The sequence below is a fragment of the Dipodomys spectabilis genome, unplaced genomic scaffold (assembly GCF_019054845.1).
Source record: "Dipodomys spectabilis isolate Male_0828 unplaced genomic scaffold, ASM1905484v1 ptg000197l, whole genome shotgun sequence".
Lineage (NCBI taxonomy): Eukaryota > Metazoa > Chordata > Mammalia > Rodentia > Heteromyidae > Dipodomys > Dipodomys spectabilis.
Window position 1 is genome coordinate 5971430 of NW_024870874.1, and position 15881 is coordinate 5987310.

Below are 15881 nucleotides of genomic sequence, written 5' to 3' on the forward strand. Positions count from 1 at the left end.
TAAATTGACCTGGATTTCTAGCCTATAGAACTGTGTGAAAGTAAATTTCTATAGTTGACGATACTCTGCCTGTAGTATTTTCTTATGGAAGCCCTAGCAAACAAGTACATTGAGCAATTAGCATCACCTAGACCTTGCTTACAGAAAACAGAAAGGAACAGTAATGGAGAAAAACCATCTCCTTCCAGGAGGTGCTATAAATGCTGTGAATATTATCTATGAATTCCCTCTATTGGATAAAATGTATGATGGTTAATCTTTTAAAATATGTATTGTAGGGCTGGGAAGGTAACTTAGTGGTAGAGTGCTTGCCTCACATCCATGAAGCCCTGGGTTCGATTCCTCAGCACCACAAAAGCAGAAAAAGCCGAAAGTGGTGCTATGGCTCAAGTGGTAGAGCACTAGCCTTGAGCTGAAGAGCGCCCAGGCCCAGAGTTCAGGCCCACGACTGACCCAAAAGAAAATATTTATTGTAAAGTTGATGTAAATAAGGGTTACTGTAACATAAGTCAGAAAAAGAGTACATTTCTTTTTTGTGTGTGAAAATACCATATAGAGGGGTTACAATTACATGAGCAAGGTAATGAGTACATTTCTTATCAAGCATTGTTGCCTCCTCCAGAGTACATTTCTTTTGGAACACTGTTACCCCTTCCCTTACTATCTCCCAAAATTTCCCTCCTGTTCCCACCCACAAGTTGTATAGTCCATTTCAACATAGTGTCTAGTGTCTAGTGAGTATTATAGTTTCATTTGTTCACCCTTTGTCCCATCATTTCTTTTTTTTTGGGGGGGGGTCCGGTCGTGAGGCCTGAGCTCTGGGCCTGGGCACTGTCCCTCAGCTCTTCAGCTCAAGGCTAGCGCTCTACCACTTGAGCCACAGCGCCACTTCCGGCTTTTTTCTTTTTGCTTATGTGGTGCTGAGGAATCGAACCCAGGGCCTCGAGCATGCAAGGCAAGTGCTCTACCACTGAGCCACCTTCCCAGCCCTGTCCCATCATTTCTGTGCCTCCCCACTTACCCTCCCAAAGGCAAATGAACAAATAATCAAGATAAAAGGAAAAGAAAACAAAACAGCTCTTGTTTCCATTGCTTGGAATTCATTTGTATAAATTTATTTTATAAGATCAGATGGACATAGTTATTGTGCCTTTGTGATCCTCTCCTAAGAATATCCTCTTTGGTCTTACTCTGTGTGAATGCACAGAGACCTGTGTGTATATTCACACACACACACACACACACACACACACAGATATAGAGAGTGATAGAGAGACATAGGTATATTTGTGTCTTCAGACAATGCCAATTTCACCAACTCATAGTAGAATATTAATGAGGACTGAATTTCTTTTTTTTTTTTTTAATTTTATTTTATTTTATTTGAGAACATACTGTACAGAGGGGTTACAATTACATGGGCAGGAAAATGCATACATTTCTTACCAAGCATTGCAGCCTCCTCCTTTGTTTACCCTTCACCTCCCTTCCCAGCCTCCCCCCTCCCCCCCACCCAATCATACTCCCCCTCCCCCCCCCCACCGACATTGTAAAGCTGGTTTTGACATGACATTTTGTACTTCTCATTGTTGCAACAGGTCCACCTGAATCCTTAAACGACTTGTTAGTCCCCGTCTCCTCCACATGTTATACTGACATCAAATATAGTGAAAGCGGGGGAGGGACATACAAAGCAACAAAGAAATAATATTATACATGCGTTAGAAACACATGCATGAAAGAAACAAAAACATTAAAATACATATTTGAGGGTTCGTTTTCCTAACATCACATTCTCTGATTTTTCCACTTGACTCATACCTATACTAGATATTGCAAATAAGGGAAACCATGGGACCTATGTTTCTTTGGGCCTGGCTTACTTCACTTAATATAATTTTTTCCAAGCCTTTCCATTTCCTAACAAATGGGGCAATATCATTCTTTCTGATGGAGGCATAGAATTCCATTGTGTATATATACCACATCTTCTTGATCCATTCATCTACTGAGGGGCATGTGGGTTGGTTCCATATCTTAGCTAGCACTGAATTTCTGTAAGAGACATTTGTGGGAATTATTATAGTTAATTGGGAAAAATATAAGGTTAAAATTTGAGATCCTCATCCAAATAAACAAGGAAACAATTTTGTTTCTTGTTTAGCTCAGGCTGAGATAAGGGATACATAATTATTTCTACTTATTTTGGAGTCCTTAGATTTTTTACCATTCATTGTTCTTCTCCTGCTCTCATTGAGTCTTCTTGGAAGGAAAATTAATTTTCTCTTGTACATTTGCATCTCCATTCAGAAAGATTCCATAATATCAAGGGATAGACTGGGGATCCCAAGGAATTGCATGATCTAAGGAGAGGAACCCAGTCATACTAACACCATCATGGGATATTTTTGTTTAGCCAAGAGAAATTGATGGGTTTTCCACCACAGTGAGATATTGGGTATACATAGATCCATGAGCAAGAATGACCTAGCCTCTCTCCTCTCTCCTCTGATGCCTAGAGATTAGTGAACCTATAACAAAAGGGAAAGCTTGTGTTTTATTTGCATGCAGATGAATTAACTTCTATGTCTAGCAGGCTCTGCTAGAGCAATAAAAGGAATGCATTTTTTTTTCTCTGTCCTTGCTTTCCTTGTTCTGCTCATGAGTGTGCCAGGGTCCAGTAGAACTGTGTTTGAACTGCTGATTAATTTGCAATCCTGCCCTGGTCTCAGACACCTTCAGTTTGTATTGGTTCTCTGTCTGTCCAACCAGTGTGTGATTCTTTTGTAGTCACTGTGCTCCTAGTGGGCTAGGGCAAACAGTGAACACATAGATGTGAATAGGAAGGGGATCTTTCAAACTGATAATCTTTAATTAAAAGCAAATACACTCTAGGTTCATAGCTTGGGACCATATTATACATAAAGTATTTTTTTATAATGACATTCAGCTGGAAGTTTCTTTTTCTAAAGGATCTCCTTGGATAGGAGCCAAATGGATTAAATTTGTACCAAATTTGATCAGGTACCAGGAGGTATTATCATTAAGATTTAATACATACAATTCAGGCTATGTATTTCTACCAGAAGAGCCAAATTTTATTTAATTTTATGAATGCCAAGGGACATAAAAGGTGACAGGAGGGCCATAGAATGGGGTTTCGCTCCTTTGTTATCAAATATGTTATTAGTGATGATGTACAAGACTCCTCCTTTTGGGTATAGAACTTTAGGAACTTCACAATGATGGAGCTGATGAGGGCAAAGAGTAACTGGCCCACATTTGAGCTGTTGATAGCCAATCTCTCCTACTTCAATAGCTTAGTCTAGCAGTCAGCAAATTTTCTATGGATTGTCAGCCTCTGTAGACCATAAGGATTTTATTACAGCTACACAACTCCATCGTTGTGGGTTATAAGAAGACATAGGCAGAATATAAATAAATAAATATGGATGTTGGCTAATCAACTGTATTTGTCAATATGGAAATTTACATTTTACATATATAGGTCATAAAATTTTGCTCCTCCTTTTATTGTTTTTCAGCTATTTGCAAAATATAAAATACACTTTGATTGACCTCTTCTTTTATCAGCCAGGAAGTACTGAGTGATTTCCATGGGACTGGCACTGTTCTCAGTTTGAGATCCAAAAATGAACAACAGAAAGACAAGTCTCCTGTATGAACACAACTTAACCTTCTAGCTTTGCCAACTATGAAGGCCTTATCTTCCAGAAGAGTTAGAAAAAACAATGGCTCTTTAGAAGTATACCACTCCATCATATAATCTCATATTCATGTGCCAGAAGAATCACAAACAGAGATAGCATCCTAAAATCTCAAACACAAACATGTTTTCTATTCTTTGTACATGTGCTTAAATATAATCCTTCTCTTATCATACAACATTTTCTTTATTCCTTACCACTAGAACAGTACCTGTCACAGAACAAGTCTTTATGATCACTGAAAAAAATAATAGTACTTAATATTAACTTAATATTTAATACTATCTAGTACTATTTAATAAAAATAAGCAAATAATTGAATCTAGGATGTTATGATATTCTTATTAGGTTATATAACAAAGATAACAATGCTATCTCAGGTCTTCATCAGTGTATAAGTATCTAAAATATAGAAATGAGTATGTATGAATTATAAAAACACATGTAAGCCAGATGTTGTTGGCTCATACCTATATTCCTGTCTCATACCTACATCCCTAGCTACTTAGGAAACTGAGACCTGATTATTGAGGTTTAGAACAAGCGTGGTCAGATAAAAACATAATCAGCAAAAAGCCAGGCTAGAGGTGTGGGTCAAGTGGTAAAGCACCACCAACTGTGAGTAAAAGAGCTGAATGAGAACAAAAGGCCCTGAATTGATGCCCCAGTGCTGGCATAAAATGAAAATAAAATAAAATAAAACCACCCCAAAATATATAAAACTTAAATTCCATGAAGTATCATTACTGCCTCCTGGCTGAATTGTGCCTTTATTCCCATTCATTCTAAAGATGTTTCATGAAACACATGAAAAGCCAAAACACATATAAAGGCTGTGCTGACTCTGTCTTATGACTGCAGCCCCAGTTTGTATGGCACTGGTTCCCCCAAGATATATCCTACTTCAAGTCCTCACTTGCTTTCTGGAAGGCTCAAGGGCTGCTTCTTCAGCATTCTTTCCTCTTTCTTGCCAGTCTGGTGGTGAGTGGTGCAGAAACATTTTAATTAATGGTGAACTTCTCCAACTTGAAGTGCAAACAATTATAGCTCAATTTTACTTTCGCCCTCATTTTCTTCATTTCCATTCTCTCCTCCCTCCCCATTAGATGACTCTGTTTCACAGTCTGTAAAGCTGGCTAATGGTTCTGCTTGTGAAAGAGACAGGACTGTATTGCTTCCCTCTCCTGCAATTAAAACCAGCAGAGACAAAGGTGGAGCCCCTTGCTAAGTCCCTCTGGATGTCTTTTCCCAAACCATAGACACCCCTGTCTTCTTTAGTTGGGCAGTGATTTTTACCCCTAGGAAGACTGTGTCTTCTCCATAAAGACTGTTTGCATACAACACTCAAAGAAAGTTCATAGCACACATCACAAGTACATCTGATATGTAAGTGAAGTGATCTGTAGCACTGTTAATTAGACCTAAATTCTTGATTTACTATTTATAAAACAAAATTGATTATTACTTCATCAACAACATTTAAAGCATCATTAAGAGAGGTCTGCTCCAGCAGCCTCAGGTTAAATTTTTTAACAAGCACTTTAGTTGCTAATCTGTGTTATTGCCAACATATGTAAACTTCCTAATGCTAATTGCATTCAGCTGTGAATCAAACAATGTCTAATTCTCTTCAGGATTAATTATGCACATGTGCCGCCTGCATTCCTAAACATGGTTCTCATAAATAATAAGAGATATATCTAAGCAGATGGGATTTTTCCAACTAAATGATCTGTTTATCATGAATAAAACAAATGACACATACTAGACTTCAAATGCAGAGTCACTGCAACTTCACATATTTTTAGCATTAATAATTACCCCAACAATTGTTTATGTGAGTATGTTTTTGAACAATTGAGCAGCAAACCGTATTTGCTCACATGCTGTAATTATTTCTACAACATTAAGAAAAAAATGGAAACTGAAAATCAGGAACTGTGTATTTTATTTCATGCACGGATTGGATAACTAATTGTACTCAGTAAAGATTCAAACTCCACAGTCTCCAGGGAGTGGTCTTGAAGTGGACTTTGTAATTAAGCTGATGAAATGTTATATAGTTAGTCTTCTCACTTTATAGAAGCAAGAAGAATATGTTGGTGGACACCTTCAACCAATAAAAAGCTAAAATCCTGAAATCATTTTACTAACTCAGCACAACAGGAATCTGATTCAGTTCTTTTTTTTTCCTGCCAAAAAGACAGCTTCAAAATGAAATGGATTCAAGTAGAGCAAACTAAATAAATAACAAACACATAAACAAGAGAAGCATAGGAAGATGTATAGAATAATTTAAAAAGCTACCCTATTCTTACAGAGTAATGAAGGTTTGTTCATTTATATAGTGCTTCTAGAGCTTATGTATAGTATATATGTATCAAAATTGAATTGGTATGTTTTGTCACTCTAGATGTTCTTTTTAAGGAAGGAGATTCAGAATAATTTTTTCTGTGAAAGAAGTTTAAAAAGGAGATATGGGGTAGTGCATGTCACCCAACTGAATTAGAAGAGTCCTTATTCAAAGAAATGCGACAGTAGGATTGAGATCTAGCGTTTCTCTGTTTAGGAAGGAAGTGATTGTCCATTTGTGACCATTGGGTAATATGTTACTTGTCTAAATTAAAAAGGATGTTTAAAACTGAGTATTTTTAAAGATATAAAATGTGATTACTAATAACTTTTGTGTTTAAAGATGTTATATATGTATTCATGTGCATGTGTACATACATGTACACACATGTACATGCATGTGCACATATATACATGCATATGTACGTATACAATGCATATCCATAGATATTTCTCTTAAGTGAAATACTGATCTTTAAAACTAATTTTACTTGATTCTTTGCTTTCTCAATATATTGGAGAATAATTTTAGACTGAATATGTAGCATGCCTTGTATTCTGGCTGGAAAACATTAATCTAGAAGTTTCTGAATCATCCAGTTCATGGAGAGTGGGACACTGCCATATGTGGATTGTAAATGGGGATTAAAGCTGTGTAGATCAAATTAGAGCCTAAGACTCAGAGATGCCCAGTAACTTGCCCAAGGTCACATCAACTATGTACGTACCATATATTAGTCAATAGAGCTGAAGTTGTTTTTTTTTCTGAAAACTTAGACTTCTATGAGATTTATTGTCTTCACTTCTAAAATAGAGGTCATACTACTTCTTCACAGGTTGCTACGATTTATAGAGAACTCTTTTTTTTGGCATAGCTTATGAAGGTGCTCAGCTGTGTTCATTCTCTCCATTTTTCCCTTTTCTTCATAAGTCAGGTGGTCACATTTAGAGTCTGAAACAAAGAGGGACAATGTAGTACTCAGCGATGGATGAAATGATCCTCTCAAATCTCCTAAAGTCTGTTGTTTCCTCGTTTCTTCTCTTTAAACTATGGAATCCTGACTTAATCACAGTAAATGAATAGGAAATATTTAACATCACCTATGTCATTGGTAATGAGTTAAAAAAAGTATGAAAAAGTAAGACCATTTCCTCTTGTAGCAATGATGATTTTAAACTATCACAATAACTCTTCATTATTTTTATTAATCATTATTATTTTGGATGAGAAATCACTCACAGCCATCCCTGACAGTTTTATGAAGACATATGGGACTTCCAGAAGAACAACAGCTTGTTGTTGGCTAAGCAATAGTGAGGAAGAGTGGATAATGGCAGCTACAAAATACTGGGGAAAACATTCCTTAGCATCAACCCCTTTGTGTCAGGGCTTTCCAGGGAAACCTTCTCACCTCTTCATTTGCATCCCTCATATTGCCCCGTGACTCCTCATCCTCACTTCCATCCTTGAGGCTGTGGATAATTTTCCTAGGCTCTTTTAAATTTTGACTCACACAACTAGAATCTTGCTATTCTCTGCATATCTAAAGAAGTTTGTTCTCTTTCAGTCACTGCTTTAAGTGAGAGTTCAACTAGATATCAGATATTCAGTTCAAAATCAAAGCTGAGAACTGAGCAACTTTAAAATCAAGTAAGAAAAAATTAGATTTTTGTCCCTCACCTGATGATACATTATTACAATGATCAGCTTTGTTTAACAAGGAAGCATTTATGGTACTGAGAAATAAACAAGTGCAATGATGCCTAATAGTCTCATTTCCCAATAAAGGGAAGAAAGTATTGCAGATTATTTCCTATCAAGTTTATAACCAAAATGGTTAATGAACTTGACCTTTTTCAGTGTCTTCTTCGGTATAATCGACAAAAAAAAATAAGTCAGTACCTCATGGACACAGCCTGGAAAAGGGAAAAACTAGTGATTATAAAATGCTTAGTATGGTAGTATGCCTAGAAAAATAGTCATTAATAGTTGCCTTCCTTTTCTTATTATCATTTGCCACCTAAAACCTCAAGTTTCTCATATGTTGGGCCAGAATGAGCACAATAAGACTTCACGCTAATCATGGATTCAAACTACAAATTTAAAATGTAAATAATTCATGCAAATTGAAATAAAGTTGATTACGTAAACTTTGGCAAGTATCCAAAAGTACAAAAAAGGAAAAGAAAATGGGAAAAGAAGGAAGTTGAATTGGAGAGTGTGGTAGTTGTACAATAGATCTGCCAGAGGCACGTGCCTGAGAGAATTTTTTTAGTTTTTTTTAATTGTAAAAATACTGTATAGAGGGGTTACAGTTATGTGAGCAAGGTGATGAGTACATTTCCTATGGAGCATTGTTGCCTCCTCCTTTGTTTTCCCCTACCATCCCTTCCCTCCCACCTCCACAACTACACCCCCCCCCCACACACACACACCCCTATCCCAGCCTAAATTGTAAAGTTTGTTTTTCAACATAGAGTCTTATACATCTCAAGATGTACAATGGGTCAACCCATACCCCTATTTAAACCTTTTGCTTTTTCCTTTCCCTTCCTCATATTAGACTGACATCAAATACAGTAAAAACAAGCAGTAGGAAGGAACATACAAAGAAACAAAAAAGTCACATGGTACATTACAAATACGTTAGAAACAATAGAAAGAAAGAAAAGACCTCTTGTGTCCCTATCTTGGGGTTCATTTCACTTAACATCTACTTATCTGGTAATATGTACCCAGCTTTTGATCTTTTCTGCTTGTCTCAGACATATACTAGTTATTGCAAATAAGGGAAACCATGGGACCTATGTTTTTTTGGGTCTGGCTTACTTCACTTAATATAATTTTTTCCAAGTCTTTCCATTTCCTAATGGCTTTTGCTTTTCACTTTTCTCTGGGCTCAGGCCTCCATGTAAATCCAAGCATCAGTCCATTCTCTTTCTCATTAATGTCTTTCCAGACTTGATAAGGATAATCTTGTGATTCCCTAGTGTATAATAATTGCCAAAAGATGCATTACATGATAACATTGATTGTGAAGTACTTTAAGTTGATAAATTCTCTTTTTAACAATTAATTTCATGTGCTTCCCAGACCAATTTTAACACTTGGCACAGAACATATGGTACTTAATATTTTACTGACAGTTAAACAAGTCTGAATTTGCTAGTTTCATTAAATAGCTTTACAGTAAAAATTTATTTAATTTCTAAAAGTATGTTTGGCAATGAATGTGCCATCTTATGTAATATGAAGGGTACATGACTAATGGATTGCAGTCCAAGCATATTATATACCTTCTTATGGATGCTGGAGAAATTTCTCCCCTTGGATATTAAGATTTAATTTTTTTATTTGAAGGAAAAAGAAATTTATGAATAACAAGTCTATTTGAAATATTAAGGATAAATTTTTTATGTGCAAAGTTTAGTTTAAAATTATAAATCTAACTAAGTGCAAATAATTCAAAACAATCTTAATTTTTTCTCAGAAAGAGAAGATGATCTGTTTTGAGTTATCAAATAAATGCTTTCTTTTGCTACATGTATTTGTCCTATGATTTCTAAGATTTTGATCAGCTTAAAATTCTATTATACCATCAATCTGAATAAAAATTTATTTTATTTACTATTTTGTAGAATATAATTAATAATAAAACTGTATTTATAAATTGGATATATAATAGAAATAGGACAATAGACTTTAGATATAGATAGATAGATTGATAGATAGATCTTCAAATGAAAGTGCAAAAGAAAAACAGTAACTGAAAAAGAAATAATCTGATAAAAAATTTGAACAATATTTAGATAATATTGAAGAGGTCTTGCCAATTTTAATTACCAGGTCAAAAATAACTGAAAGACTGAGTTTATGCTACCATATTTAAATACATCTGAAAAAAAAAAGCTTCCATGTTTGAAGAACCATAAATGACCAACAAAAGGTTTACATTTTTATTATACAAAGGACAAAGAATACTGGTAAAATACAGTGTGAAACAGGGATAAATACCTGACTTTACTATTGCATTGTTTTCATGCAACAAAACAAACTTTTAGGAAATCACATTGAACTACTTCATGATTAAGGAGAGGATTTTTATAAATACTTCCCTATTAGTGTAGGAGACAGAAAGGAGAGGAAAAGAGAGATGAACAGAGATAAAGATAAAGATTATGGAACAATTGGAGTTTAGGGAAAAATTAAAACTATGTGAAGGGAGGAGTTCCTTGTATGATTCCTGCAACATTTTTATCCATTTGAAACTATCAAAATTGAAAGTTGGCAGCAAGTAAATAAGTTCCAAGCCATGTATTCAAGGAACAAAATAATATCTCATTAATAATCTCTGGGATAGAAAAACCTATGGCATTGTAGCAAAAAAATGTATCATAGTGTTACAATAGAAATACACTGAAACTGAAAGTTCAACAAATTCACTAGAAATAATTATTTTGTAGATATAATTCCATGTAGAAAAGAAAAGTTTGTAGAGCAGTCCATGTACATGGGAAAATCCATGTCAAGGGGCATTAGTTTAAAAACAGGATATAAAAATTAAGTACAAAAGAGTTTAAAATGAGCATTTCTCAATATTAGTAGATTTATTAACTGTATACAAATGGTTAGTTTCTATCTTCTTTGTTGCTATTATGAAGGTTATGTAAGTTATGTAAGTCAGGTAATAGGTCCATTTTTTTTTTTGGACAAGGTTGCACCATTATTCTCCTTCAGTTTTTCTCTCTCATCTCCACCTACAAGTTGTCTAGTGTCTTGTGAGTTCCACTGTTGCATTTGTTCACTCTTTATCTTTTTCTGTTTGTTTGTTTTGCTGGCCCTGAGACTTGAACTCAGGGCCTGAGCTCTGTTCCTGAGTTGGTTTTTGTTTTTTGGTTTTTTTTTTTTTTTTGCTCAAACTAACACTCAATCACTATCACTTGAGCCACAGCTTTTTGGTGCATAATTGAAGAAACTCATGGAATTTCTTGTCTGGGTTTGCTTCAAACTGCAATCCTCAGATCTCAATCTCCTGCAAAGTTAGAATCAATGTTCTATTATCTTTTCATTGAGGGGAACTTTAGTGTCCTTAAAAATAGAAAAGAAAACAGTTAATGGTAAAAGAGAAAAAGGAGGTAATGATGATGATGATGATGATAATAATAATAGTTATTATTATATTTTTTTACTGAGACAGCTGCCCAGTCTTTTTGTATTTTGAAGGATGTTTTGTTGTTTAAGGCTAAATTATAACATTTGCAGAGAATTAATAACTTTGCCTTCCTGGGATACTTCCTCCCTAAAGATCATATAAAGAGTTAAAAAAAATATGTGAACAATGAGAAGTACAAGTTGTCATGTCCAAAACGAGCTTTACAACGTTGGTGCCGGGGGGGGGGGGGGGGGGGGGGGGGGGGGGGGGGGGGGGGGGGGAAGGGGGGGGAGGAGAAGGATTGGGATTAGGGGGGGAGGGGGGAGGCTGGGAAGGGATGTGAAGGGTAAACAAAGAGGAGGCTGCAATGCTTGGTAAGAAATGTACGCATTATCCTGCCCATGTAACTGTAACTCCTCTGTACAGTATGTTCACAAATAAAATTAAATTAAATTTAAAAAAAAATATGTGAAGTGAAGTAAGTCAGGCCCAGAGGTACAAATGATGGACGTTTTGTCTGATATTTGGAAGCTAGATCTAATATACAAATATGCTACACACACACGGGTCACATGTATACATACACAAAAAGTAATTAACTGAAATATTATATAAGTAAGTGAGAATTCCAATGCTGTAACTTCTTTGAATAACTAACTTCTAGACTAACAAAATAAATACTATAAGCTGGTACTGGTATAGGTGTAACATGAAGGGGTTAGGTCAAGGGGAGGGGTGGGAAACACAAATGAAGAAAGGAAGAGTAAATGAAAAGAGAATGCATCATAATATGTACATGTGAAACTGAAACTAGGAAAATTGAAGAGCTGAGTGGAGGAGGGAGAGATAGAATGATGAAAGGGATGACATTACTTGATCAAGGTACAGTGTACTTATGAACTGACGTGTTGAATTAAACTGCTTTGTACTACTACTTAAAGATAATAAAATTATAATAACAAAAATTTAGTTTAGAGTTATTCTGATAGAAAGTTGAAATATATTACCATTATTTATTAAATATTGTCTATAAAATGGTTTATTGATAGAGATACATTGTGCTCCTAATCTGTCATGTTTAATTAAAGCCCCTTTGTACAACTGCCTAAAATAAATAAATATAAATTAAAGCAAGAATAAATACTGAATACACATGTTTCTGTAAAGTATCTCTTAAGTTTTAATGTTGTCTTGTGATATACCTTCAAAAATTATACTTATAACCAGCATATGTCATATACACAATGAAAAACTCTCCAAGTTGAATTCATTACTGGTATTAAACACACCTATAATTCTACCTTTCCCCTTTCACTTGTGGTGATCTGTTATTTGACTCTTTCAGGATGGAAATATTCTTGTTCAATTTGTGGAATGTTTTTTTAAAACCTATATTAGAGCTAGTATTCAGTCTGTGCTTTATCCACACATTTAATTCTTACAGAAATATTGGCATAGAAAACCATGAAAATTAATATTCTGTGTTTTCCCTGTAGACTCTTAGAGGAATTTTATATGATTTTTGCAGAAACATGATATTTGACTATATAATGTAAGGATCACATTCACCTTATTTCCCATAATTACTTAGCACCAGGCCAACACCCTATATACAATACAATATTTATTTTAGGTGAGCTGTAGTTTTGAGGTTTTAAATTTTTCTTTGCATAATGTATGTATTTAGAAAATATACTCATACTTGACAGACTTATAACTATTTCTGTTGTACAATATCACTATGGAGCCTTTGTCTTTGAGTTGTACAAACATAATCTTATGAACTGCTTTAAATGTCAAGAAAATTTAAACACTTTATGGCCATCTGTATACATATTATATTTATATATATATAAGGGATATATAATTACCTATAGAAGTCTGTCTAAATTAATTTATTCATTTATTTCTCTTGCAAGACTCCATGCCTGTTTCCTCAATTGTGAGAAATATGATGTCAGGTCAAGCAATGTCTATGAAGAATAAAGTTGCATTTGTAAAATTTAGAGATGCAGTCAGTGTTACTGGCTAAGTTTCATGTACTTTAAGTGTTCTCATTTTTCTTCTCTGAAAACGATTATTGCTATCTGAATTTTATGTCTGTCTGTCTTTCTAAATATTAAAAACCACCAGAAGTATGTGAATTAAATTTGTTTGGTTGTTGATTTTACATGTGTGCTCATGCCTTTTTAATGTGACACTGCAAGAGTTGGCAAATGTTGTCTATGCCATATCTGATGCATAGGTTAAATCAAACCACCCATGAGATGAAACAAGATTCTTTTCTAGTTTGAAAAAGGTTTTTTAAAAAGTATGAGAACCACAAGCTTAAACTATTTAATATCTGGCCTTTTGCAGAAAATGAAAGGGCTGTCACATGCTGTGTAGAATATCCACAATTTATTACTTCTCCTGACTATGGATTTGGCCTTTCATCCTCCCTCCATTCACAGTTTTTGCTATTGCTATTATAGATAATACTGCTGTAAACACGCGCTTGGTGCTTGTGTGCAAGGGTTTCTTTGGTGTTTATATCTAGGTCAGAATGTGTAATACATGTGGGCTTTACAGGAGACCCAGTCTCTCAACCACTCAGTTGCACAGTTGCAGACAAGCAGCTTATGAGTGGCCCTGTTATCTTTTTGTACAAGGCTGGTTATTGTACTGAGGTAATTGGAATTACCTTCAATTTTATTTTAATGCTTGTGTTAAAAAATAAATATTGTTTTATCACTATAAAATTTTATTGATAAAAGCAAGTAGCAAACCTATTGACTATAGTTTATAGACCTTGGCTTGAATATTTTAAGAAATGTTTTCTGTAAATGACGTAAGGTAAAAATCAAATTGCATTTGTAGTGCTCCTTTTAAAATCTCTTAACGTTAATTTCTTCTTTCTTAAAGTGCAGATGGGGAACTCCTGTTTTTTTCCTGAAACTGCAGACAACAAGTACCAGTTGAATTGTATAAAGCAGCAAGGATCGTGATCATCCTTACACTGCAGTTTTCTTCTTGTAATATTATGAATGATGTTTTCTATGTGTATTTAAAAACTGACCTTCAATCACTGCCCTTTTTTAAATTAAACATTTTATATTAGAATATTTCATTTTAATACAATTTTGAATTTTTCTTAATTGAGGTTGTAGTAACAAACTGATTTTCTCAATTTTTATTTCTTATATATTTTTATTGTAAAAATACTGTATACGGGGGGGTTACAGTTAGATGAGTAAGGTAATGAGTACATTTCCTATGGAGCATTGTTACCTCCTCCTTTGTTTTTCCCCTACCATCCCTTCCCTCTCCACCTCCCCACCCCACCCCCGCCCCCCACCAAAGTTGTAAAGTTCGTTTTCAACATAGTGTCTTGTGCATCTCGTTGTTACAATGGGTCAACCTGTATCCTTATTTAAGCATTTTGTTATTTCCCTTCCCCTCCCCAAATTAGAAAAATGTATGTACAAGATGCAGAGCACCGGAATCAGATACAGTGATAACAGAGGTTATACCATAGGGGAAGAACATACCAAAGAAATAAAAATCTCATAGTACATTATAAATATGTTAAAAACAATGAAAAGAAAGAAAAAACTACTTGTGTCCCTATTTTGGGGTTCATTTTGCTTAACATCTTCTTATATGGTCATATGTACATAGCTTTTGACCTTTTCTGCTTGTCCTAGACATATACTAGCTATTGCAAATAAGGGAAACCATGGAACCTATGTTTCTTTGGGCCTGGCTTACTTCACTTAATATAATTTTTCCAAGTCTTTCCATTTCCTAATAAACGAGGCAATGTCATTCTTTCTGATGGAGGCACAGAATTCAAGTAAGTGTGTTTTTTGCCTTACTCTTGTTTTTATTTTAAGGATGCTGTACAGAGTGGTTACAGTTACATGAATAAGGCAATGAATACATTACTTGTAGATCATTATTATCCCTTCCCTTGTTGTTGATCTACTATCTCTTCCCTACCCCACCTCTACCACTCCTCCTCACCCCCCACCCCCACCTGAAGTTGTAAAGTTTGTTTTTTCAATATACTGTCCTGTTGGTATCCTTGTTGCAACGGGTCATCCTGTTTCTTTGTTCAGTGTTTTGTTATTTCCCTTCCCCTCCCCAGATTACACAAGTGTATATACAAGATGCAGGGTATCAGAATCAAGTACAGTGACAACAGGGGATATGCCATAGAGGAAAGAACTTACAAAAGAAACAACAACAACAAAAATAAAATAAAATCACATGGTACATTTAAAACAATAAAGACAGACCCCTTGTGTCCATATCTTGGGGTTCATTTCACTTAGCCTCATCTTCTATTGTCATATGTACATGGCTTTTGAGCTTTTCAGCTCATGATAAGATTGTCCTATATTTAAACTAATTATTGCAAATAAGGGAAACCATGGGACCTAAATTTCTTTGGGACAGAGTTACTTCACTTAATGTGATTTTGTCCAAGTCTTTTCCATTTCCTAACAAATGGGGCAGTCTCATTCTTTCTGCCTTATTCTTGATACTTTCACTGCGAATAGACTTCTAGACTGACCATTTTTATCTTCCCTTTAGCATGCTGCAGATATTATTGTGCTAGTTTTTGTTTGTTTGTTTTTGTTTTGGCTTAGATTTGTTGCTGATT